The 24,879-nt window shown below is 36.4% G+C and overlaps 2 long non-coding RNA genes across 3 annotated transcripts in view; both read right to left on the bottom strand.

Moving 5' to 3' along the window:
• Positions 1-14,780, bottom strand: part of LOC137476544 (uncharacterized) — a 34,268-nt gene extending 19,488 nt beyond the window's left edge. Inside the window, exons 1-3 of one of the 2 annotated variants that reach the window (XR_011000410.1) lie at positions 14,559-14,779; positions 13,108-13,172; positions 7,080-8,403 (exon numbers count right to left, since the gene is read on the bottom strand). This is a non-coding gene — a long non-coding RNA (uncharacterized lncRNA). Of the gene's footprint in view, positions 1-7,079; positions 8,404-13,107; positions 13,173-14,558 lie in introns of those variants that run through there. The other variant, XR_011000409.1, reaches the window with a different exon arrangement.
• Positions 14,781-17,799: 3,019 nt separating this feature from the next.
• On the bottom strand, positions 17,800-19,781 carry LOC137476554 (uncharacterized). Its single transcript, XR_011000411.1, has 3 exons — positions 19,370-19,781; positions 18,769-18,884; positions 17,800-18,111 (listed from the first exon to the last, which is right to left on the bottom strand). It is a non-coding gene; the product is annotated as an uncharacterized lncRNA (long non-coding RNA).
• Between the last annotated feature and the right edge of the window lie 5,098 nt (positions 19,782-24,879).

The raw sequence follows: 24,879 nt of genomic DNA, 5'->3' as shown, positions 1-24,879 counted from the left end.
CCACGCCGCGGGCCATGGCTCAGGCCCGAGCCGCCGCGGCGGCGCTGCAGTCTGGGCGCTGGGCAGTAGAGGGCGCCGCTCGGTTGCGCTGCCGGCCGGGAGCGGGGCATTCCCGGGAGCGGGGCATTCCCGGGAGCGGGGCATTCCCGGGCCCGGGGCCTCTCGGCGTGCCCGGGCTTGGGGCCATGCTGGGATACTGCTCCCTGCCCTCCGCAGCCCCCGGCTCGCCACGGGCTGGGGCTCCTTTCCATGGGACAGCGACAACTGGTAATAAAGAAGAAACCCCTCTGCCTCCCACATCAGTATTGCTTGTGCACCTCCAACCTGTGCCTAGAGTCTGTTTATAGCACTTGGGTCAGTGTTGGAAAGCAACTGCTACTTTGCAAAAGCACTTTTTGAGGAATGAGTGTTGCTGCTTTTACATTGTCTTCCAGCAGAAACCAGCATGTACTCTGCTCTCTCTTTGCAATTGTTAAATATTGTTTCATTGATGTTCTTTCCCCCCGCCCCCCTCCCTTGTCTAAAGGACTCACCTTAGCTGAATGCTTTAAGCTTTGTGAGCACAGACCTGGTCTGAGAAACTGTTGCAAAGAAGGTGGTTCTCCCATACAAGCTTGAGAGCTAAAATGGTCATAGAACACGGCATATGACATGATTACAGCAACACCAGGCATTAGGGAGTATTTACTGCTTGAATCAGACCTGTTGTCACAGTTGCAACTTGACTGGATTTAGAAAAGTTCGGCGTTTAGAGCAGATGCTGCAGAAATTGGCAGTGATTTGGCATTTGTAAAGCTATAGGATTAGGAAACTATTAAAATACAAGGAAATCTATGCTGTTGGTGAAAATCTACACAAAACCTGAAAATTATTATGATCCTACAAGAGAAATGCAACCTTTGGGGAAAGAATAGACATTATCTTCTACCATTATCATGGATCCCAATCTAAAATATGTGATGTGGCCAGGAGAATGTGTTCTGTTTTGAACACGAATAGTTGTAGTCATGCAGTGTTAATGATTTTGTTACACTGGTGAAAAACGCCCCAAAGCAATCTCCCAAAATCCCACATGTGCACACCTAATCAGGCTATTGAAGCATTATGTGATAGTGTCTCTTTATTTGCTATATCTGTCCTGTAGAGACAGCATACCTGAATTTATTTCACTCTAAAGATCATAGATTTCTGAAGGATTTTATGTGAAAACAAAGACCTTATAGAATGAGTAATCCAATAAATGTAAAAAATGCTGTATTTGTATGTATTCTGTAAACAGTACTTTTGATTCTCAAGAGGCAGGCTGGGCTCCAGAATTGCATAGATGACATTACTACACTTGAAAGGTTGCTAGAGGTCATGAGAAACATATACAAGCATGTTAGACTAGGCTGAAAGAAAATGTCCAAATGTCTCTACAAAGAAACAGGTATACCTTGCTTGAAGGTTAAGAGGAGCAGAGAATGATGTTTCAAACAAATGAAGAACCTGTTCTAAATAATTTATTTGCAATTAAATTCATTTCCTGAATACCCTTGAAGATTCAGGTTGATCAAATTGCGGCCTTCCAATCCCTGAAGGGAGCCTACAAGAAACATGTAAAGAGACTACTTGCAAGAGCATTTACAAGACAGGACAAGGGGGAATGGTTTAAAACTGAAAGAGAAGAGGTTTATATTAGATATCAGAAATCAGTTCTTTAATGTGAGAGTGGAAAGGCACGGGAACAGGTTGCCCAGAGAAGCTGTGGATGTCTCCAGGGATGCCTGGAGGTGTTCAAGGCCAGGCTGGATGGGGCACTGAGCAACCTGGTCTAATGTAAGGTGTTGCTGCCCATGGAAGGAGGATTGGAACTAAATGATCATTAGGGTCCCTTCCAACCTAAGACATTCTATGATTCTATGTATTTCATACAATTCCTTTATATTTAATGCCCTGGCTGAAAACTATGTTTGGAGTTGCTACAAGCAGGACCCACCTACCCATCCTAAACTGCTGTCAGCCAATTCCTGAAAAAAAAAATCTTTGAACATAATCATGCTTTGAACATAATCATAATCACCATAAGATGGCACATTCTTTGGTTCTGTGTTAACTATACCTGTGATTGACATAAAGAACATGCCTGTCTTGTCCAGAACACTCCATGGACTCAAGATTCCCTCCCTCCCTTAAATTCATCCTGAGAAATTAATGTTTACTGTGAGCAGTTTTTCTGGGGACCAAACGTAGTGGTGATAACTTAAATATAGTAGACTATCTTTCAGAAACTTCTGTCAGCTCAGAGATTATGTTCTTTGAAGGAAAACTAAAAAATCACAAAAAATGGCCCATATTGCTAAAGAACTTTTTAACAGTGATCATAACCATTCTGTGAGGATCATTATGTTAATTTTCCAGAGAAACACTTCTGGGGAAAAAAAAAAAAAAGAAAAAAAAAGAAAAAAAAAGGAAGTATTGAGAGAAGAATAAGCACAAGAAAGTGCTTATTTGCATATTGGCTACATAGAAATGAAGATCCTGCTGTGGAAGACACAGATTCAAAAGAACCATAGATTACTTGGTGATGGTATGAGAAAACAAGAACTCAAAGGGTGGGGATCTGAATTATCACAGAGCTGCTGAGGTTTTTTTTGTTCTCTTATGACAAGAGTTATACAAAAGACCACTTTGAGTGTTCTTCATTAGACACTTCACCAGAAGACTGAAAAACAAGTACAATTATTGCATTAACAGAATTTTAAATTTAAAGCCTAACATGTGTAAATTATCATAAAACAGGTGAAGTCCTTGCAGTGATATACTTAAAAATACTGGAAAACGTGGTATAACTATCACTCTTCCATATAGCAATTGTCAGAAAAGCTATAAACTAGATATGTGGTATGACATAATCACCTGCTGTGCTAGAGAGAATAGATGAGAAAATATCATCCAGCCTAACGAAATATTACATCAAAAATCTGACCTAAAGATAGGCATTGGTTATCACCATAGGATATTTAGATTTAAGGCACTCTAAACTCTCATGTTACTTCCTTGTGGCCATTTGACGTGCACCATGCCACAAAGTGATATAATGATCCACTCTCTCCTAGATTCATCAAACCCCACAACATTTAGTGCCAATCCATTTGATAGTGTAGCACTTGATTGCCTTTATTTGACCACTATGATAATGATTTCAGAACAGGTCAGAGTAGCTTCATATCTATGTGCTGATTTAGGCTTTTCAGAGAGAGAGCACACACCATTTTATCTGTGTACTAGCAAGGTAGCTGAAAAGTGGAATATGTCAGTATTTGAAACAGAGTTTACACACAAATAACCTGAAAGAAAAAAACTTTAGCAGACTTTCCTCTATTTGGCATCTTCTGAGTTGCTGTTTTGAGTAAAGGTGTATTAGAAGTCTACCAGATTGTTGGTTCTACTAGACCTTTGCTTGAAACAGCAATTCAGAAGATGCCAAATGAATTCTATATGGAGAGAGATGTGTTAAATATTGCTAGGTTGTGGATGCCCAAGGCTAGAACATGAATCCAGATGGCTGAAGTTCAACAGTTGCCACAGAACTACAGAACTTGCATAAATATGTGATGTCAAGTGTGGGAAATCAGAGTGACTTTTTCAGTGCAACTATGAAAGCCTGAGTATTTCATAAAAAAAAAAAAAAAAGAAATTAAGTTCCCAGTCTTACATTTTCATTGAAAAAAGAAAAATAAGACCGTGTTTTATGTGTCTATCCTATCTATCAGATATTTATGGAATTTTCTTGCAGGTTCTTGCAAAAAAATTCAGAATATCTGTTGTAAAGTATCAAAGATATAGGCTTTATCTCAGATCTAATGAGTTTATGAAGATTGATGTCATAATTAGAAACATACCAAAAAGGCTACATAGTCATATTCAGCTCTCAAAATACAATGCAGCATTGCTGAGACATAAGGTTTCTAACAGTAATATTCTCAGACAGTAGAGAATGAATGAAAATCATCTTGCTTGTACAGTGAGAACATTTATGCCAATGACTTGGAGCCTCCAGATGTATCAGGTAGCACAGTGGGAAATAAAAAGCTAAATCTCACTTGCATTTAGTGCCACCACCTCCCAGAAATAGATGTTGGGCATTTGTAATGAGAAAAAATGGTCACATGCCAGGGTGGTATCCTGAGAGACTGGTGCAGTGGTCATATCAAATCCTCAATGCACACAGACACACTGGGCAGGGAAGCAGCCAGTGCTTCATCCAGATTCCATGAGGGAAAAATTGCAGGAAGCTCTGAGAGCCTCAGGCAGAGAGCCAGGGCAGGTGAAATCAGCTGAGCCGTAGGATGCATCACATCACACCAAGAGCCGCTGCACCCTTTACAGCAGCAGTAATGGCTGAAGGTGCCTCAGAGTGATTGAATATTGTTGTGTGGGTAACAGATTGCACCTTTTTAGCCAAACAAAGCACAGTTTCTTACTCTTTTAAAGAAACAATCACCTTTTTTAAAGTAGTAGAAACATTATTTGGAGATGTTTGAGGGGTTCAGCTGGGATGCCTTGCAATGAGGAGTCAGATGCTCATTAACTTCAGCATTAGCACTGCGAGAATATCCCTAGGCTCTGATTATTGCGTGACACACATGGCCCAATGGAACTCTCTTTTAGTTCTTTCACCAGAGTATTTTTCAGTGTACCAAGTCTATACCTAGATGAAAATGAGATCACTACCACCTTTTATCTTTATGTTTTTTTTACATTTTATTCCTTATGAAGTTTGTGTATTTGTGTCTCAAAAATCCATTCATTTCCTTTGCTGACAATCTTCTTCAGGAACATCTCTAGCTTCTCTAAAACTTCCTCTGTCCATTTGAGACCCTGCTTTTTTCATCTTTTTTTTTTTTTTTTTTGGTCTGACACAAAACCAACATTTTTTGCCTTTCGTGTCTAATTCTAATTCTAAACAAAATATTCTAAATATTAAATGGTGAGACATGATGAAAAAAACTATCAAAGGTAATCTGATCAAAAGTAGTTTGTTATACAGGCAGGATATCTGAAAAACAGTTTTCAGTGTCTTCATAAAAAAGAATGAAAATGCGGCTGTATTGATGTAATATCTCACCTGCCTTTTATAAAGCAGATTTCATAGGTGATGCTGGATTTGTACTTTAGGCAGTAGCCGCTCCATTTGGAATCAATGATTACATATCTTGACTTTTGCCATTAGTTATAATAAAACAAATATGTATGAATTTTTATTTTTTTTTACTGTGAGCACTTTACAGGGCATGAGTTAAACATATGTGCGGCTCCAGACTGCATGATCATAATCCAAGCGTAAAACAGCACATTATCTCTGAAGTCTCGCATGTCCTTTCTTTAAACTTTCCAGTTGCATCTGAAAAACCTTGCTGAAAAAGAACTTTCGTATACAAATAATTGGAAGAAAGATGGGGATTCTTTTTTCTGACCTTGACATAATTAAAAAATATTTTTAAAAATACAGGAAATTATGAGGGCAGAACATAACGCTATAGATCATGTGTTTTGGTAAAAATGAAGACCCTTTGATGTTAGTAAAAAAAGAATCACATTTGTGGAGAAGTAGGCCCTCTAGCTGACAAAAAATAATGTCTGACTAGAACTTTTCCAAATTCAGTTATTTTAATGAAAGAAAAAATTTTAAAAAATTGAGGCGAAAAAATTTAGAAAAGATGATTGCTTTTTCTTTCTCTTCTTTATGTGTCTGTCTCCCTGCTCATGAAAGCTGTTTTCTCTTTTTTAGACCCATAATTGGATATATATTTGTAAGTCATGAGGGTTTATGTTTCACATGTTTGTTCTATGGCTAATTGTTTTTCTTAGATTCTGTAACAATTTTTTTTCCGAGGCTGATTGCTCCTCCTTACTTTTCTACTGTGTTTTAATATTAACTGAAGCAACTTACTTGAATACTATATCTAAATATGTATGGCAAGTCAAACAGCTGCTAAGAGTGGGACAACCAAGAAACCTTTCTTGTGATTCTGTGATGCTTCCAGTATATCTGAATATCTGCAGAATTTAGAATTTTGTGATGTCAAGGCTTCTGACTTCATAGAAGAGAAGCAGACAACTGCTTAAAAAATGTTATAATTGGCAAATGATCTTTAAAAAATGAAAATGTATTTTCTCCATAAATGTGTTAGTTTAAATGACTTCTATAAAGTTATTCTTTCCAAAGTGGCGGTTATTAAAAAGACAGAGCCAGAGCAAAAACAAGGCAACAGTCACAAGCTGAACCAAGGAAAATACTGATGACATAATATGAGGAATAAAAAGTTCACAGTGAAGGTAATTAAGCAGTGGTAAGAGATTTTTCTAAATCTGATTGAAAAGATATGAGGAACATGATCTATCTCTAAAGTTAACCTTCCTAGATGATGTTCAGAGGCCTCTTCTAACCTTTTCTATGACATATATATATATATATAAGCATACATATATAAATGTGCCTGTATATGTAACTATTATATATAATATCTAATACAATATATTTTTTGCTGAAAATCCCAAAAAGGAAAAGAAAAAACTGCTAACTTGAAGAAAACCCTAAGGGAAACAGATATCAATCCAAGAGATCAAGGGCATGAAGAAGCTATTGGAACATATCAGAACCATATGTACATCAATGAAGGAAAACGTCCTTTCAATTGTTTTCTTTCAGTAATTGCTATTTGTTAAGGAATCATATTTTTAAAAAATGCATTTATAGAAAAAGAAAACTAGATTTAGAACAAGGTAGGACATAGAAAGACAGTCTGTCCTATATCATAGCTAAAGCTAAGTGATCTATCCTTCCCTTTTCTAATACTAAAGTGTATTTAGCTGAATTATTCTGGAGTGTAAATTCATTTTGTCAATTCAGAAGATTTCTAATCTGCAGTTTAATACTCAAAAATAAATTCCCTTTCCTGTTTAATTCATCTTTCCCAAAAAAATCCCCAAACAAAAACTTAGAAATGTTTTTGGATTTAATCAAGTTGTAAGCTTGATTAGTCTCAAAATCATGCTTTAGAAGATCAAAGTTCTGCAATTCATGCCATGAAATGTTTTCTTTACTAGTTTTTAATTGAGGAAAAAGTTTTGCATCAATTTGTTAAGAAGTGCTCTGGCTGAATGTCAGGTTTCTGCTACTGGGAGTGCAGCATTATTGTGAGACAGTTTTAAAGCAGGCTTTCTGACTGGATGAATGGATGATTGCCTGTTCTGCAGTTGCCTTATTGAAACTTGCTACTCACACAATCTTACTCCTAGAAGGAATAAAAATACCATAATTCAAAAATATAGAAAAGATTAATTTACAAGCACTTAAGACTGACTCTTGAACAAAAGGTCCTGTGTAGTCTTACACACATGCCAGCAGTATATAATTCTGCACCTCTTAGAAGAGTAATGCCTCATTACCTGAGTCATACCCTGGGTGAGGACCACCTGAATGATGTTAGATTCAGGCAACACAGAGGTGGAAAGAGAAAAATATTTAGTAATATAAATCACAACTAAGGCCATCTGTCCTGCAATTGTCAAGGCAGTAGACCGCCTCAGGCTCCTCCTGGGCTCTTCATCACTACCAGCTACCTGAATAGTAACAGCTGCTGCACTTTCTTTCATCTGTGGATAGTGAGGAGGCAGTATTCCAGCTTGTCAGCTGCTAGTGTGCCCACAGTGAGCCATATATTTTTTATCTTTTGAATCAGGCTATTACAGTAACACACTTCACATGGGAATATGTTCCTATATATAGAAAAATTTCCAATGTCTTAACATTTAAATACAGTGGATGCACTTCAACAAGCAACTTTTTTTTCTTTGATTAAACGCTGACTGTTCCTCAGTTATCAAATCAAATTTGAGATCTTCTTGTTCTTCAAAGCTCTTGAGAGAGTGGATAAATTTAGAAATATAAACGTTATAATCATAATAGACTGGAAGGTTGCATGAAGAGAACATTTAATCCATCTTTCCTGCCAGAAGGCATAATCAACAAGGCAAATATCACCTCAGGTATATATTGGTCCAAGCTATTTTTATATATCTCCAAAGGGAGAAGTTTCACAGACTCCCCAGACAACCTGTTCTCATGCTTTGCTAACTTTGATCACTATAAAAAAAATATTCACATTAGTAACCTAAATCTTCTCTGTTGCAATTGAAACCCATTATTTTGTGTCCTATCCAACTTGAATGTGAAAAAAGGATTTTTCTTTTCCTATCTGCAGCAGCCTTTTTCTTATTTGAAGACTCTTGTCCCTATCTTCAATCTCCTCTTTGGCTTAAACAACCTTAACTCATCAAGACATTCCACAAACCTTCTCATCAATCTCAGTGCTGACTTTCAGACTCTTTTCAGTTGGTTCAAAATGGAACAAAGTGCTGCAAATAAAGCTTCAGATTAACTTCTGAATAGATGAAATAAAAAGGCTAAAATATTAAAAATACAGACAAAGGTAATTGCCTTTTCATCTTAATTCTCATTGAATATTACTAAGGTAATAATTTCAAAAGGCAGATGAAAATATATTTTGAAAGTTGAGATACTGGGTAATAACATGAAAAAACAAGAAAGGACATATTAGATGAAATATATTGAAAAACATTACAAAAAATTCCATCTGGTTCTGAAGTGTTTAATGAAAGGGCAAAATAAGAGATGGCACAAATAGGTATCAATCTAAGAAAGGCCATAACTACACTGAAAGAGGAACAAGAATAAAGTATTAGGCATGTGCTTTAGCCATGCTGATTTTCAGGTGATGTGTAAGTATCCATAGAAAATATTAGAGAGAAAATTGTGACAGGAACTGTGAACTGAGTCAAGAGATCCGAGTCTCATTTCTGAAACCTACAAATGTGCCCATCAAATCCATTGACCAGATACTCTTCTGCATATTCTACTAATAGAACAAGAATAAAGGGGAATTTAATTATATTCCTAAACACAACATGGCCTAATTCCTATGGAAAATTATAAAAAAGTACATAAAGAACATGTCTGTCTTGTCCAGAACACTCCATAAACTCATGGTTCCCTCCTTCCATTAAATGTCATCCTGAGAAATGAATGTTTATTATGAGCTGTTTTACTGGGGACCAAAGGTAATAGTGATAATTTAAATATAGTAGAATATCTTTCTGAAAGTTTTGTCAGCTCAGAGATAGCTATTAGTTCTTTGAAGGAAAACTAACAAATTACCAAAAAATACCCTTCCCTTTAATACGATCTCTTTTTTATGCAAAAAGCTGAATCTATCAGACCTATGTTAAGCATAGCATCCATTGGCTTTGGATCATGCATTTGGATCTTCTACTACAGAATACTTTCTATAAGCAAGTAATAATCCCAAATATATACTCTTAATTCTGAATACTGTGGAAGTCTTCCAGATGTGAATGAAGCTGTTGCTGAAACAGCAGTGTCTGTTCAAACCTTAAACCTACTCCAAACCAGTGACTCAAGGCTATGAACTCTCTTATCCCCTGTTAATAATGACACTTCATTCCCATTGTAATCTATTTAATAAATTCACACAAAAGCAGAGGCAATGGTGGGATGAGAGAAAACATGGAGAAGCAGGAATTAATAGCTGTTTCAGAAAAGGAGGGGAAGGGAGGAAACAGAGCAAAAGGAAGGTAATATACTAGAAAAGGAAGCAAGTGGTAGAAGTGGCAATCTTTAAACAGCCATTTTAAATTGTACTGAGTATACCAAACACCTCTTTGTTTAGACTCCAAAAGTTGGGGACCTTAGTCCAAAGGAAATCTGTGTGTATTACAATAACTTAAAAAGTAGTCATTGACATGTAGAAGAAAGCTTTTTCAAAATTGCAGTGTTACATTGCAGTGACAGGCCATCTCTGTTATGTAATATTAATGAAAGATTTTATTTTTCTAGAATAAACAGTCATATGGTAGACAAATCCAGTTCATCATCTCTTAGAGTTTTGGCAGTGCTGTTGAAAATGCTTGGGAATGATAACTTAGGTCTCTTAACAATTTTCCCACTTTTGGAGATTTCTATTTGAAGACGTAAGAGCAGGCCAAGCAGAGTTCTGTCTAGATACTTGTGAATCTTACAGGATGTTCTCTATTTGGGGATCTTTTGACCTGGAGGTGAATGTACGTAGGGGTAACAGATCTTGAGGAATTTGTGCCTGCATTTGGTAATCTCATTTGATGTCTCCTCACTTGTCTGAAAAGCACTTCCTTACCAATCCTCCTTGTTTCACACATAATTGTAAAGTTATGATTCCATGCTTCATCATCTACCTCTCTGTGGATTCCCTACTTGTAATTTCTTAATTTGGAGTAAAAAATACAAATCTTTTAACTCGGTCTTCATATACAAGTCTTTTAACTCATTCTTCACAAACAGTTTTCTGTACACTTTTCTTACCCTTCCTTGTAGCTTTACAATCTTACTGTATACTTACGAGGTGAGTGGCCTAAAAATATAAACTGTGTACAAGTTCTTGAGTAGTCTACATAACTTGGACAAAATGTTTTCTTTTCCATTCTATTAATTTTACCTCCTAAAGTTTGCTTTCTTTTCTAAACACCTCAGTGTGTTAGCCTGAGGTTCCAGGATTTTATGCATTATAATACTTAGTTTGGAGCTCATTGCTGCATAGGAACAGTGAGGATTATTTTTCCATGTACATTGCTTTGAACTACTAACACTGGTATTGTCTACCACTTTATTTCCCAGTCATTCAGCTATATGACAGTGTCCCTCAGTGTTGTCACCAAAGTATTCTTTCTATTAGATCCTTAATGCATGTTGCAAAATAGAAGTCCCAGAGCCCTAGTGTTATCCTTTTCTAGTGTTAAAATCATCAACTTTGTAATTAATTGCTATCTTTCTGCATTTATTATTGGTTCATGGAAACTTAATTTCATTATAAATGCTTACTGAAAAAGTTGTTAAAATCTTCCTGAAAAGCCAGTGTCAAGTAACTGTTTTCCATTTGGTCATTGATTCTTTGAATAAACTCCCAAAATATATTTACAGGAGGCAAATTATTTCTTCCTCTTTATGTTCACACTTCTCCAAATACTTACTCAGTCTATTTTTATTCTATTTTCTACCATTTTCTCCAGCATTGAAATCAGGCTTTCTAGTCTGAACTTCAGTTCAGTCCGAGAACCTTTCTGTGAACTGAAATTTTATTTCCCACTATCCGTGCTACCAAGGACATTTTATATTTTAACTGAATCATTTATTGCAGTGCATCTTTTTCATATTTTACTCCCTTTGAAACTCCTAGGTGAGTACCATCTGGTCCTTGCAATTTGCTACAACTCATGTTATTGATTTGTTCTTCATAAAAATGTAAGAATAACTGCACTATCTCAGACCAAAGGTCTGTCTACATCAGTACCATTCTCGGACAACACCAGATGTCAAGGGAAGATGATAAGAAAGAAAGAAAGGTATTTTGGTAGTTCCTTGAACTTCTCCCCTGGCCTTGAACCATTTGTGGTTCAGAGACGGCTGAACATCAAATCATCAGTTTATTTTAAAATTCTTAATGAATTTTTCTTCTACAAACCTTATAGTAGTGTAAGAAAAGACTGGACTTCTTGCATCTGCCAGACTCCGTAGCAGAGATACCATATACTGTGCACAAAGAAGCACATCCTTTTGTTTTGTTTCATGGTTTTAACTTCTGGCAAGGAAATCGACTTCCTTTTCTGCATCTTCATTAAGTTTACAGATACTCATTAAGTTCACAGACTTCCATCACATCTGTCCTTGATTATCACTTTTCCAAGCTGAAGCATTGTAGCTTTTCAATTGTTCCTTCCATGGAATTCTTTCCATATACCTTCAGAATATTAGTGCCTCTGTCTCAGCCTTGTGGTGGGAGGTTTTTGTGGTCAGCAAGCAAACTCCAAGCTACCTCCAAGTATAAATTTTCAAATGCACCTTCTATTTTATTTTTAATATAGTGTCATATCAGATAATTTCCCTGTTTGAAACTAAATCACACTTTCCCTTATACCTGATCCCACCAGCAGATAAATGTGTGGTTACAATCTCTCAGAATAGGTATTTGATAGCAAAATTTTGAATGGTATCCCAGTCAGTGCTGGGAGTAAGGTAAGTACTAGATGCCTTCTCTTGGATTTGCTAACTAACAGCTCCAAAGAGGGGCTTTCATTATCTCTGGATGAGATACCAGAGGGTCATCTCTCACATCCTAACCCAATATATAGCCAGGCTATATATGATTGAAATCTGCTTTCATTATTGAGTTTTCTGCTGCTGAATCCTTTCTCGTTTTCTCTGTCCCCAGTCACTTTGACTGTCATGATATGGAGAGGAATGCAGAAATTGTTAATGTAACCCAAGTATTACCCACTTTCTATTCAATCATATGTGCTGAACACTCCTGATTGATAGTCACCTTATGCCCTTTCTCTTTTGACCCTGATTATACTACAATGTCCCAGTATGGTCAAATGATGGAATAACTGGTACATTGTAATTATTTTCTTCTTATTTTCCTTACATCACATTTGTAATGTGGTTCTTAAGTCAATATCTTAATTTAAAAACAGGCATTCTCATTGAATGGTCTTGCTTTTGGGAACCATCTCTTCCTTTGGACCCAGTGAAGTGATTTTGCAGGGCTCTGTTGAACTAGATTGAAAATTAGATTCATTGCAGTCGGGGTAAATGTCATATCATGTAGATATTATGCTTCTGGGAATACATTTTTCATCTGTCCTTCTCTGCCTTTTTAGATACATTTTCTTGCTCTCTTTGATTTGCCAACTATGAGGGTAGAAAATAACACTGATAAGGAAAGGATTCCTCAAGAAACAGAATGTGCTGAGAACAGTTACTTGTTCAGTCAGTGCCTCTCATTCTATTTACTGCACTTTCTGCAGAAACACAAATCCAAAAATAAAGAAACTGTTTCAACTATCTCTGAAAGATACTAATTTCTTTCAATCACTCTTACAGCCAATCTCTATCCTGACTCACTTCAGCAGAGGTCAAGATTTTGTAGTCCATTCATTTTATCATGCCAAGAAAGAAGGGGAGGAGAAAATTTAGTCATCAGTCCACACAAAGGTTGGGGATAGTCCATAATAGTCTGCAAGAGCTGTAATGAAAAAAGATGCAAAGCCTATGCCTGCAAACATAGATAAAAAAGGCCTGCTTAGTTTTGATTAGTAAAGTTCTGACTCAGCAACCATGTGAAAACAAGGTATTCATCTTGTATGACCTTCCTTTTGAACAATCAAAAGATGAATAGGAAAAAAACACTGAGAACAGAGAAATTAGCAGGGTGAGCAGTGCATGTAAACTGGAGTGGAAAAGCTAACTTAAGTAATTTAAAAAGAAAAGAATGAACAGATATACTGACTAGTGAATTGTGTAATGAAGATAGATGGTTTGGTGCTCTTAATTTAGTCTCATAATGTGAGAACAAGAAGACACTCAATTACTCTGAGTGTTAGCAAATTTAAAAGTGATAAAAGGAAACAATTCTTTATGCTGTGAATAGTAAATCTTTGGAACTCAAATAGTCTAACATTCAGTTACTTTAGAAGTTTAGATTATTTAGAATCGGGTCTTACTGAATGAGAACAAGCACAGCTTTTGTTGCTGTTTTGAAACAGGAAAGTGCAGTGAAATAACTTCACTATATCTATAATGCCTTTTAGAATGCTGGAGAGCATTTGCCATTTGATTTCAAGAGCATGATCTGTGTTGGACATTCACAAAAATTTGTGACAGCTTTTGGTGTTTTATGATCTCTCAAGGAGCAGCTATGGTGTGCTGCTTAAGTCCTCACCTACAGTGGCAGATTTATTCTCATGTCCTAGTCGGAGAACTGTAGCCAGCATGCCACGCTTCCTGTGAGGATTGGAATAAAATCCCTTGGGCAGTTGATCTGGCTTCTACAGCTAAGTCTTAGATAAACACTATTACTTTTTTAAGGCATGTGGATGAATCTTTCTTATTGGCATTATGCTTGATGACATCTCTCTTCATACTGTGTATTATAGCTGAATTCCTGTTCACTGGACAGTTTGGTTATCTGCAGGGTGTAAATATCTGTGAGAAGTTTGCTTGGTAGAACAAGGTACAAGCTGATTAAAGTGAAGAAGCCCAGGTGAATATTTACAGCTACCAAAGACAAACTTCAGACATTAAGGCTTTCAGGCAGTGTTTACACTGTTGGAGTGATGACCAGATATTCTTAGGATTAGGTTCAACAGTCAATCATTGGCATGGTGCAAGAGACATTTCAACATTTCAGTGTTAAGATTTCACTGTTAATGAGAAATGTCCTCCCTAGGGCAGTCCAGCAGTCCATCTAGCCCAGTGCTATGCCGCGAGCAAGTCAAAGGATGCCATTTTTGCAGAGTTCATAAGTCTGGCCAAGTTGCAAGCCATAACTCAGGTACTCCACTAACTTCTACAGCTACTGTATTAGAATATTGCACATGATATCTTAACCCATGGTTTTAGAGTCCATATGTGACCCTGTTGTTTATGAGTTTTTCTGTACCTTTTCTTCTTCAGATCTCCCTGCTTCTACTGCCTCTCTGAGCATCAAGTTCCAGATATTTTCCAACCACTGGTTGAACAGGTATTTTGTTTTAAATCCATGTTGTACTAGTTTGGAACCACCTTACTTAGTGTCACAGAATTAATCTATTACTGAGTTTAGTGAACAACAGCTCTGCACTTCTGTTAATCTCCCCCTTTGAGTTCATAAACCCTGGTCAGGCCCTTTCCTTAGGATGCTAACCTGTCCTTGTGACGTAGCTACTCTGTCTCCTTGATAATTGCAATTTTTATTCCCTTGTATGCACATTCTCTATATCCACTACATCCTTCTGAGCTGCAGAGATAAAGGATACACAAGCTACAAGGATGTAGCCATGCTAGATGCAGCCTTTGCCACAAGAAATGGTCTTAACAATGCTATATGACTATTGCACATGTAACTGCCAGTTCAGAGCATATCCTAATTCACCCCTCACAAGAAGTCAGCAGCCTAGGAACACAAGCCCATCTATTATCCTCCTACTCAGACTCTATAATGTCTTACACAGGACTTGACATTTCTGCCAGTCAGACTTCCACTTTAGAGACCCCGTGTAACTATTTTAGTTTCCACTGCTGACAGTTTGGTTCTGTTACAATGAAGGTTCAGCCAAGTTTTTGTATTGTAGGCTCTTTCATTGTCATATGTGGAGATTATGAGTCCCTGCCTGCCCCTCACAACCTGCATGATTTCAGAGAATATTACTATGCAGGTCAGGGACTTTAGTCCCCTACCTAGCAGAGTGAATTTAGCTTTCTGACTTTCCCTCTTGCATTTGCCCCCTGTGACTGGACCAACAAGAAGCAAGCTTCTCTCCTGCATCCTTAGCAGGTTTAGTATTTTAACCCACTTGATTGAAAAGAAAATAATCTCACATTTGGACATTTTCCTTTGGTTTTGGGAAACACAGAAATTGTTACAGTCATGCACTTGTACATGATTATGGTGGGAGGGATTCTGTGATGGGCAGTAAAAGATTTTGATGTTAAGGAACATGTTGTCTGAGATTGTCAGAAGAATGGGGTTAGCTGAAGGGAAACTATAAGTACTTAAACATTTTGTAGGCACTGCATACCTCCTGTTGTCTAAGGAACTAGTGGTCAAATGTCCTGCAATGGTAATGACAGTAGGGATGGGAACAGATCTTCAGCTCATCTGTGGAGTTAGGCACAAAGGCCCTATAGTATTTCTACTGTAGCATAGGATGTTTTAATGTTCATCTTTGCAGTTCATCTTCTCAGCATTTATCCAACTCTGATTCCATGGTCACCATGACATGGCAATTCTCTAAGGAATTTTTTAGCACTCTCTTTTACTTGCAGAGTCACAGATATCTTCATTTAGCATCACCAGCTAATTTTTTTCTCTGCTTGCCCTTTCTGCTACCTACCCCTTTGCACTGCTGGGGCCAGCATTCAGGTTGTTACTACAAATTAATTTTTTTTTTTCCTTGAGCTGCACACTTTTGCTTGCATTGACATAATTAACATACACAAATCATAATTACCATACTGGAATGACCTCTTGGATGGATCTTTTCTTAGCTTTGAACAAGCAGGAAATAGGAAGATTTTTGCAGATCTGTTTTACAGCTCCTGCCATGCTAACACTCTTGCATGTGCCCTGAGGTGCCTGGCACTGTCACTGCCCTGTGCTCAGGGTATTAATTGGCCAACCAACAGCAAAACAGCCAATCAAACAGCTTAAGTAACAAAGGCAGCATTGTATATTTACTCTGATTATCTTACTTTTGCCTAATGAAGCTGCTTTAAGGTTTCTTTCTTGGCAAGGATTCAAAATGCTTTTATCTGCCTGCATGCAGTGGGCTGTCAAGCTGAGAGAAAAAGCCTCCTTTGTGTGCATGGTCTGTCTTGTTTTCAGAGGAGTTGCAATAGAGGAAAGGGTGGATATCTTTGTGAGTGCCTTGACTTTCATATGTTGAAGGAGGCCTGTAAGGGTGTTTTTTTCATAAATGTTCTGATTTTTTATTTTTTTAACTTTGACCCCAGTGAATGGAGTGTGTGTTGGGAGTGCATCAGGCACACAGTTTCATGACCATGTGGCTCCTTCATTTTGGCTGATTTTTGTGTCATTAGTGATATTACTGGGCTCACTGCTTATTTGCTAATGCCCTCTAGAACTGAGTATATACCCTCTATACTGCTGGGTATATAACCCTGTCCCTATCCTTCTCAAAAAGAATGGAGGGATCTTAAAGCAATTCTTACAAAGAAACTTCTGAAGGAATAAATCAAGAAATTAAACTGATAAGGGCTTCAAATTTGCATGGCCTTAGTTTCCAGTGCAATATCGAACACAGTGATGCAATTCTTTAAGGAAAATGGAGAGAATTGCGAAGAGGATGTAAACAGCATAAGAACATTCAGGTTTGTGCTCTCAGGAAAAAAAGTTTCACTAGTTTGTGTACTTATTTCTCAACTTTTATTCCTGGTTAAGACCTTCTCTGAATTCACAATAAAATTTTTCTTCAATTTTTGAGTTAAGACACTTTAAACAAAATTATCTCCTAAAATATTGCAAGAGGAATCACATATTACAAATGCGATGATTTTATATATTGTGGAATATTTTTCCCCATTATTTTATAACTGAAAAAATATGTTTGCACTCTTGTTTATTTATAATTTTATTTTTCATTTAAGAAGTTCCTTTCATAGTCAACTGATACCCTGCAATAACTATAGGCCATGCAAAGAAATTTGTGCTAGAATGAGTTCATACTTGCTCCAGCAAAGTATGTAATTTTCACTGCTATATTTCAAAGTGCTTCAGTATACTTCAGATTGAATTTGCAAAATACTGTTTTTTCCACTGTTGTTTTGTTGTTTTTATTTTCCTTATGTTTGCATAAACATTTATAAAATAGGACTGCCTGGCTTCATAATTTCCACAGAAATACAGCCACCAAACTGAAACTCATGTAATTTTTTTGGATTATTTCCTGAATAGATGCCAGGCCTGCGTGCCTCTACTCATTGTCAGCAAGGATGGTGCCCAGACCTGTGCAGGGACTGAGGTGTCCCTAAGTACTCACAGCCAGATCCTGAGAAGGATGTATTAAGGCCCCTGGCACTAAGTCCTTAAAAGAAGTGCACTAACCTGGAGAAAATACAGGATATTAAGAGAACAGAGATCAAATTGGTGGAAGGTGGTAGTGACTTTATCTCTGCACTTTCACAGTCAGGATGCTTCTATGTTTTTTATAGCCACAATACTGGAATTTACAGATTTTTGTGAGTGATTTGGTAAGAGCCCAAGGATAGACTTAGTGTCATGTTCCAGGGAAACTGGCATAGGGAGCTGCATGATGATACAGCAGGTCTCTGTCAGACACCTTCTAAAAGTGACTGCTTGTTTTTCCAGTGACAGTGGAGAGTGAGGTGCATCCAGAAACTTGAAGGAAACTGTGATCACAGTGATTACAAATGTTCTTATGCTGAAGTTACCATTTGCCTCCATTAATCCATTGGTCATCTATTAATGAGGGGGACTGAGTTAAAGAGGAGGGAAGTGAGCTGCTTCCCTCCTCTTTAACTCAGTCCCCCTCATTAATGGAAACCTAATTCCATCCAACCATCTCTTTCTGTTTGGAGAGTCCTAATCAATGCCAAATCATCCTTGTGTAAAAACCTTTAATATATGCAATCTTCTTACTGCACAAACTTTTTTTTTTCCTCCTGTACTATCTTTTTGATCTCATTTCCCTTCTGCTGCTATTTCTATTCTAAGTTCTCAAGTAAGAAATTTTTTGCCTCTCCTGGTAGTGCTTTAATAATAATTAATCAAATGTTGTTATTATTTTATTATTAGCCTACAGATAATGTTTTATCTCATTGTATAATTTGACACTAACCATTCAAAACCAGATTAATGAAAAATCTATTTTATCTAACAATAAAAGGTAATTTTTCATTAATATGCAGAACAGTTTGCATTTTTTCTACAATAATTACTTATTTAACCTTTCAAAACTTAGGTTTTTTTGAACAACAGTATCAGACATTTTTAGATCATTTTGCTGGGTTTTATAAAAGATAATGAGTACTCTTCCTTTGCGTGTTCAGTGTAAAGTAATGGTAGCTATCTTGTGGTTTTAAGAAATGTTCATCCACCATAAACAACATATTTCAGTTTATGAAAAACGTACCATATATGTCACTTTCTGTTTAGTGTGTGCCTATTCCAAGATACCAAAGGAGCTGAAGTAGGTTCATAATGGATGTCATTGTTTGCTTTAGGTAAAACAAATATGTTTTTTTGATCCTGTGTGTATGAACAGAAAATGCTGTGTGACAAATCCATAGATAAAAGACATATGCAGCTGCTTCTCAGTATCTCAAGCATGGTGCAGAGCAAATAACTAATCAATTTTCTTTTAGATCAGTAACAAGTCATGTATTAATGAGTCAAACCTGTTTCACAGTTACGTGCCATATGAAAATTCATCCTCTGGAAACATAACTTCGTTGCTGGACAACATGCAACCTTTCTGTAATAGTGAGTGTTCTATTTCCAGTATCATGTTAAGCTATTGATAACTAGCCCAAACACTCAAATATCTTACATCACTGAATCAACAAAACCTTTTGCAGAAAGTCTGTTACTTCATTGATTATAATCCAGAATTCAGATTTCCTTGTATTTCTTATGCAATGATGATGAAAAAAAAAAGAAAAGAACAACAGAAAAGCAAACCAATCTCACTCAAATTATGATAAGAATGTAATTTAATTCTTATTTCTCCATACCTGTTACTGACAGGTAACTATTAGGTGCTGCATCAGAATGGAACATCCCACATAGTGAAAATGAAATAGATTACTGCTCGATATATCAAAAATCTAATTAGAAAACCTAGAATTTTTTTTGTGTTTTGACTCCTTTTCAGTATTACAGTATCTTTACCCATATATGTCATAGCTATGAATTTTCATTTTAAGCGGGTTTATTTCACTATGAAATTATTTTTGGAGTTTGTACCTTCCCTGTGTGAATCTTTTAAAAGCAAGAAAGCTGTTATGTTACTGTCTACATAAAAATGTTAATACATTTTTTTTTCCTGCGCAGAGTCAACATAAATATCCAGAATCACAGAATCACAGAATATGCTGAATTGAAAGGGACCTATCAGGATCATTGAGTTCAGCTCCTGGCCCTACACAGGACATTCCAAGAGTCATATCATGTCTGAAAGTGTTGTCCAAATGCTCCTTGAGCTCTGTCAGGCTTGGTGCTGTGATCATCTCCCTGGGGAGCCTGTTCCAGTGCCCAAACACTCTCTTGGTGAAAAACCTTTCCCTGATATCCAATCTAAACTTCCCCATGCCGTTCTATGCCATTTCCTTGAGTCCTGTCACTGGTAATCACAATAAAACATCATCTCTCTATAAGTGGGGTATGTGGGTGTGAGTTTAGGTTTTGATTTGCTAAAGAAGAATGTGAAAGGTAGTTGGGATTGCCTTTGTCTCTGATATGTCTGCAGTAGCAAGTAGATCAGCAGAAGCAAGATCTGTACTATGAAACACTTAGTGTTCATGCCCATACAAGTCACATTTTAATGGGGGGGAAGAAGGGGGGATAAGCTCTAGGCTATCCTATAGTCTCCAACCCATTTGCAGCTGGTGTGCATTGGAATGGCTTCTTCTTTCTTAATTTCACCTGAAAGGATTTCAGTTCAAGTGCTCCATAGCAGCTCCATGGTGCATATCAAAATAGAGTAAATGGGGACAATTGGCTGTTCAAAACTGCTCTCCTGATACAAATTAAGACACAAATGTAGGCACATATACTATGTCTCAAAAGCCATAATCAGGCCATAATCAAAAAGATAGGAAATGGCTCTTAAAAGGCAACAATAGGACTTAAGAAATGGCAGGTCTAGAGGAAAGGTATACTTACTGTGGATATCAATGCACAAAACCAATGAAATTAAATGAATGCTGTAACCTGATCAAAAGGTATGAGATGTAGGAAAAAAAAGACACCTCTTAATGCTATAGCTAAGGGACGTTAGTATTTTCTTCATAATATCAAGAAACAAATGGAATTAAAAAGCAACATTCACTGGTCTTTATACAAAGAAAGTCTGTCAAACAAAATACTGAAAAACCATGAATATTCAGCAAAAAAGTCTGTTTAGGGACAAAAGACAACACAGAGGTAGCATGTTTCATTCCAAAAAAATAAGCCTTTATACAAGCTTGTACAAGTAGAGGGACTGGAGGATTTGAGAAAAGATACAATGTGCAGAACTACCTGCTGCTGAAGCAGTGGATTTACAAACTGAAATTTTCTTGAGTTGCATTGGACAAGAGCCCTTTTTCTTCTCACACACTTTTCATTGCAGTTACATGTGAAGCAGCATGATATATGAGGGAAAGAAAAATAAAAGAAGCAGGGAGCAAAGAAACTGCACAGATGTCTTCTCCCTACCCCTCGCCCTGATTATTCCTACAAGTTCTGCTGGGACATTAGAATATCTATGAATTCATTGGTGAGGATCTGAGCCATCTAATGAAGAAAACTGACTCACAAAAGGAAGACCTTATTTCTTGCTATTTGAATGGGAAATTCCCACAGAGCAGAACACTTGTTGCCATCTAAACATAATGCAATAAATAGATGGCTTCCACTTTATTGAGCAATGTGTTTACTGTAATTCACTTGAATACATATAAATCTCTACTAATAGTTTTTTACTAGGTGCTATGCTTGACTCAGTAGGTGTTAACTTTGATTTACTAGATGAAATATCTGATTCAGCAGATAATTCACGTTTCAACAGGTTGTATGGTTGATTCAACCTATGAAGTATTTGGCAGTGTTTATTTTTTCCAAAGGTTGTTTCATCCACATTAGAATGAACTTTGTTTAGTTCTCCATATGGCACGTTACTTTTAAGTGCAAGTTAAACATTTTATCAGGAGTGTATATTGTAAAGTGTTCATTTAAACATATTTATACAGCCTTTCTGAATTTCAAGGAGAAGATTATTCCCTTATGAAAAAAATTGTGTTTAAACATTATTCTTCTATTAATATTAGTTTTTGTTCAGTTTTCATACTGAAATTTCAGAAACAAAAAAGATCTTTTTCTGGGTTTTTTTAAAAATATTTCATACCCAAAGGCTAACAAAACATAAAAACAGAATAGGGAAAAGATGCAGGTTTCAAAATATGATGGTTCATCTTTCAGAAATGGATATTTGTTTTTTGCTTTTTTTTTTCCAGTTCTTTTACATCTTACTGGTTGCACAGCAGAAACTAATTTAAAAGAAACCCTGACAATAAAGCAGACAGAGGAGAATTGGCATGGAGAAATATGAAGAAGAAAGAGAAAGGAGAAATTAAAGAGTAATATGGTGGTATTGGTTGAATACCTAAGGACGGACTGTGGAAGAACATGTTACAGCATAGTCGTGAAGTAAATGTTTTGTCAATAGGTAGCATTTAAGTTCACAGAAACTGTATAAAAAATGAATGCAGAGAAGAACCGTAGCATTTCATAGTAATGTGTGTCAGAGCTAACAAAGAGCAGGTCTTTTAGGAGGTACCACAAACATCCAAGGAAATTGTTTCCCTGTCCATCACACCCCCACCTAGTGGTCCTTTCTAAGAGGAGTCTCACCATACAGAAGTCAATGTAATCTTGGCTACCAGAATGGACTGGTTCTGAATCTTTCCTGGAGTCTTAGCAGTAGATTTAGATAGATTTTAACTGCTAAAATCATGAAATCAGGTAATCAGGAGTTGACAAGTAGGATCCTAAGTACTCAGGCCAAAGTCCAACACATACCTCTTTTTACACTCATCCAGTGCTCAGTGTTTTGTACATGTTTTTCCTTTCATACATTAGACTACTGATGGCAAGACATAAACGTGTAGCGAAAATCACAGGACTTTATTTTGTATGACTTCTTAGAGATTTCACTGAAAGCTACTACTCCATGCAACTTGAACATCCCGTGGTGGCAAATATTCTTTTGTTTAATTGGACTTCTATTGTTTCTTGCTCTAAATTATAATTGCAGTTCTTCATTACAGGTGGTTAAGCTTGTTTTATTTTGCAATTATTGTTTTATTTGTATTTTAGTTATATATTTAGTGTTTTCTACGTATAAAGAAAGTTGGACAGTTCTGGAAAATCCCAGGAAAATACCAGGTACAGCAAACAGTACTAGGAAGATGCAAAATAGGTAAGGCAAGAGAAGAATAACTGCTGAACTGCTGTAAATAGGCTATAAGATTTTAGCCTTTCAATCTTATTTTAGGTTATCCTAACTTTACATTTCACAGTCATTATATTCAGGATTGGCTATACTGACTGCTTTTATTTACAACTGAATGGATTAATAAATTAAGATGCAATTTTTGCATCTCTAACCCTAATCTTTGTAAAATACTGAAATTAGAATTTCCTAAATAAATTGATTTCAGTTATTGAAATTGATTTTGGACTTTTTTTGCTCTTGACTTTTTAACAACTGTGTTAAAGAATTGTAAATATGAACTTGATGTTCTATGGTCTTGATCTATGTTGGAATGGGTGAAGTTTTACCTTTGTAATGCATGACTAAAGATATTAGAGGTAAAGAAAGCATGAATATCAATCTGTTTCTGTACTCAAAATGACCCCTGGTTTTATTAGTAATGGAATCTAAGTGACATCATCTTTTGACAGTCATGATCTTTAACCCAGTTTGATCTAAACCAGACTACTTTGGAATGATATCATTAAGGTAAATCCCTGAAAGAAGAGCAAACCATTTTATTATAAACCATTTAAGAGTATTAAGTTACTGGGAATGATTTCACTGATTTTTTTCCTTATAAAGGACAAACAATTTCAAGATTGCATGTTAATATCAAGATACAACTGAACTTTGAATTTTTTGCAGCTGTATTAGGTTTAATCTTCTTAAATAAATTATAAGTCCTCACATCTTTAAAAACATGATTCAGAAGTCACTGAAGTATTTCTTACGCAAACAGTGCAGTGCAAACTATATTATTATACCTAATTCTATTAAAAAATATTGAGCTGCAATAAAAATGAAAAAAGAGTAACTATTTTATACAAGGAATCTTATTCTTTCCACCCTGTCCACTCTAAACCCATTCCATCTGTCCTGTGAATTCATGGTTCCTTTCAGTAACTGGCCATCCTGGGATTGTTCTCCTTTACTGTCACGTATTGACTAAGAATTTAATGAATTAACTAAGGTTGTTTGTTTATGATGTATCACAAAAGATTATTTTAAGAATTGAACACTGATACTAAATGAAGAATGGCAAGTTTTGATTTGATACTAAAGTATTGTTCAAAATACCCACTTAGGCAAAGAAAGTTATAGGCAAAAGATGTGTGATTTGATTGTGATATAAATTTTTGCTCTTGATTTTTTCCACTATTAAAAACTTTTAAGTCATTGAATGTAAATGAAAATAGCAGCTGAACATTCTCAATAGCAAAAATGCACAAATACACATTGAAGAGTATTGCTGCTACCAAGAAAAACATTATCTTTGAATCATTTGATTTGTTTTGTCAAAGTATTTCCCTGAAAGCAGATTTCATACAGACAGTCTTATGGTGGCATTATCTTGAGCTTAATCCTGATATTTTTGGTAGCCTTACTTTTGTTTTTATCTTCCAGCCAGGTGTTTCCAATAGTTTTGACTGTAAGATAACCCAATAGCTGATGATTAATGTAGCCATCGTAAAGAATATAAACAATCCCGGAAACAGAACTCAAAGTTCAAATATGGATGCTAACAGTAATTGCTTTTAACAAGTGCAAGGAAGAAGTGAGAGGAAACCTGGTATTGAATTTTGTGTTGCCAAAGAGCAACTGACCAGCGATAACAGAAGCATCAGAAACACAGAGTGCAGAGAGGTAGCACTTTGCACAGGAAGTATCATGAAACAGCCCATGTCAGCCCAGTAGTAATTGGGCCTTTGAAGTTTCAAATGTGAGAAGAGATGAACATTCATCTTTAAAGTGTGCTGAGTCTCAGGGATTACTTTTGGGTAAAGAAGGAATGTGCAGTTATTTGAAACCTGACCCTGAGGTCTCTAAAAAGTTTGGCTTAGGTTGTGCTAGAGCTGACCTTGTAAATTTAGACAGCTGCTAGACTACTGCTAGGAGCAAATTATTACAGCAATTGTGATTTTCATGACTAGCATAAAAGCAAAGGGCACCTATTTAAGACCTGTGGGGTCAACTTTCACATTTACTACATTGCAGAGAAGGAGAAGC

This window comes from Anomalospiza imberbis, chromosome 1 (assembly GCF_031753505.1).
Source record: "Anomalospiza imberbis isolate Cuckoo-Finch-1a 21T00152 chromosome 1, ASM3175350v1, whole genome shotgun sequence".
Classification (NCBI taxonomy): Eukaryota; Metazoa; Chordata; class Aves; order Passeriformes; family Viduidae; genus Anomalospiza; species Anomalospiza imberbis.
Note: the sequence above shows the minus strand (reverse complement) of the source record. Positions and strands in the feature narration are given on the sequence as shown.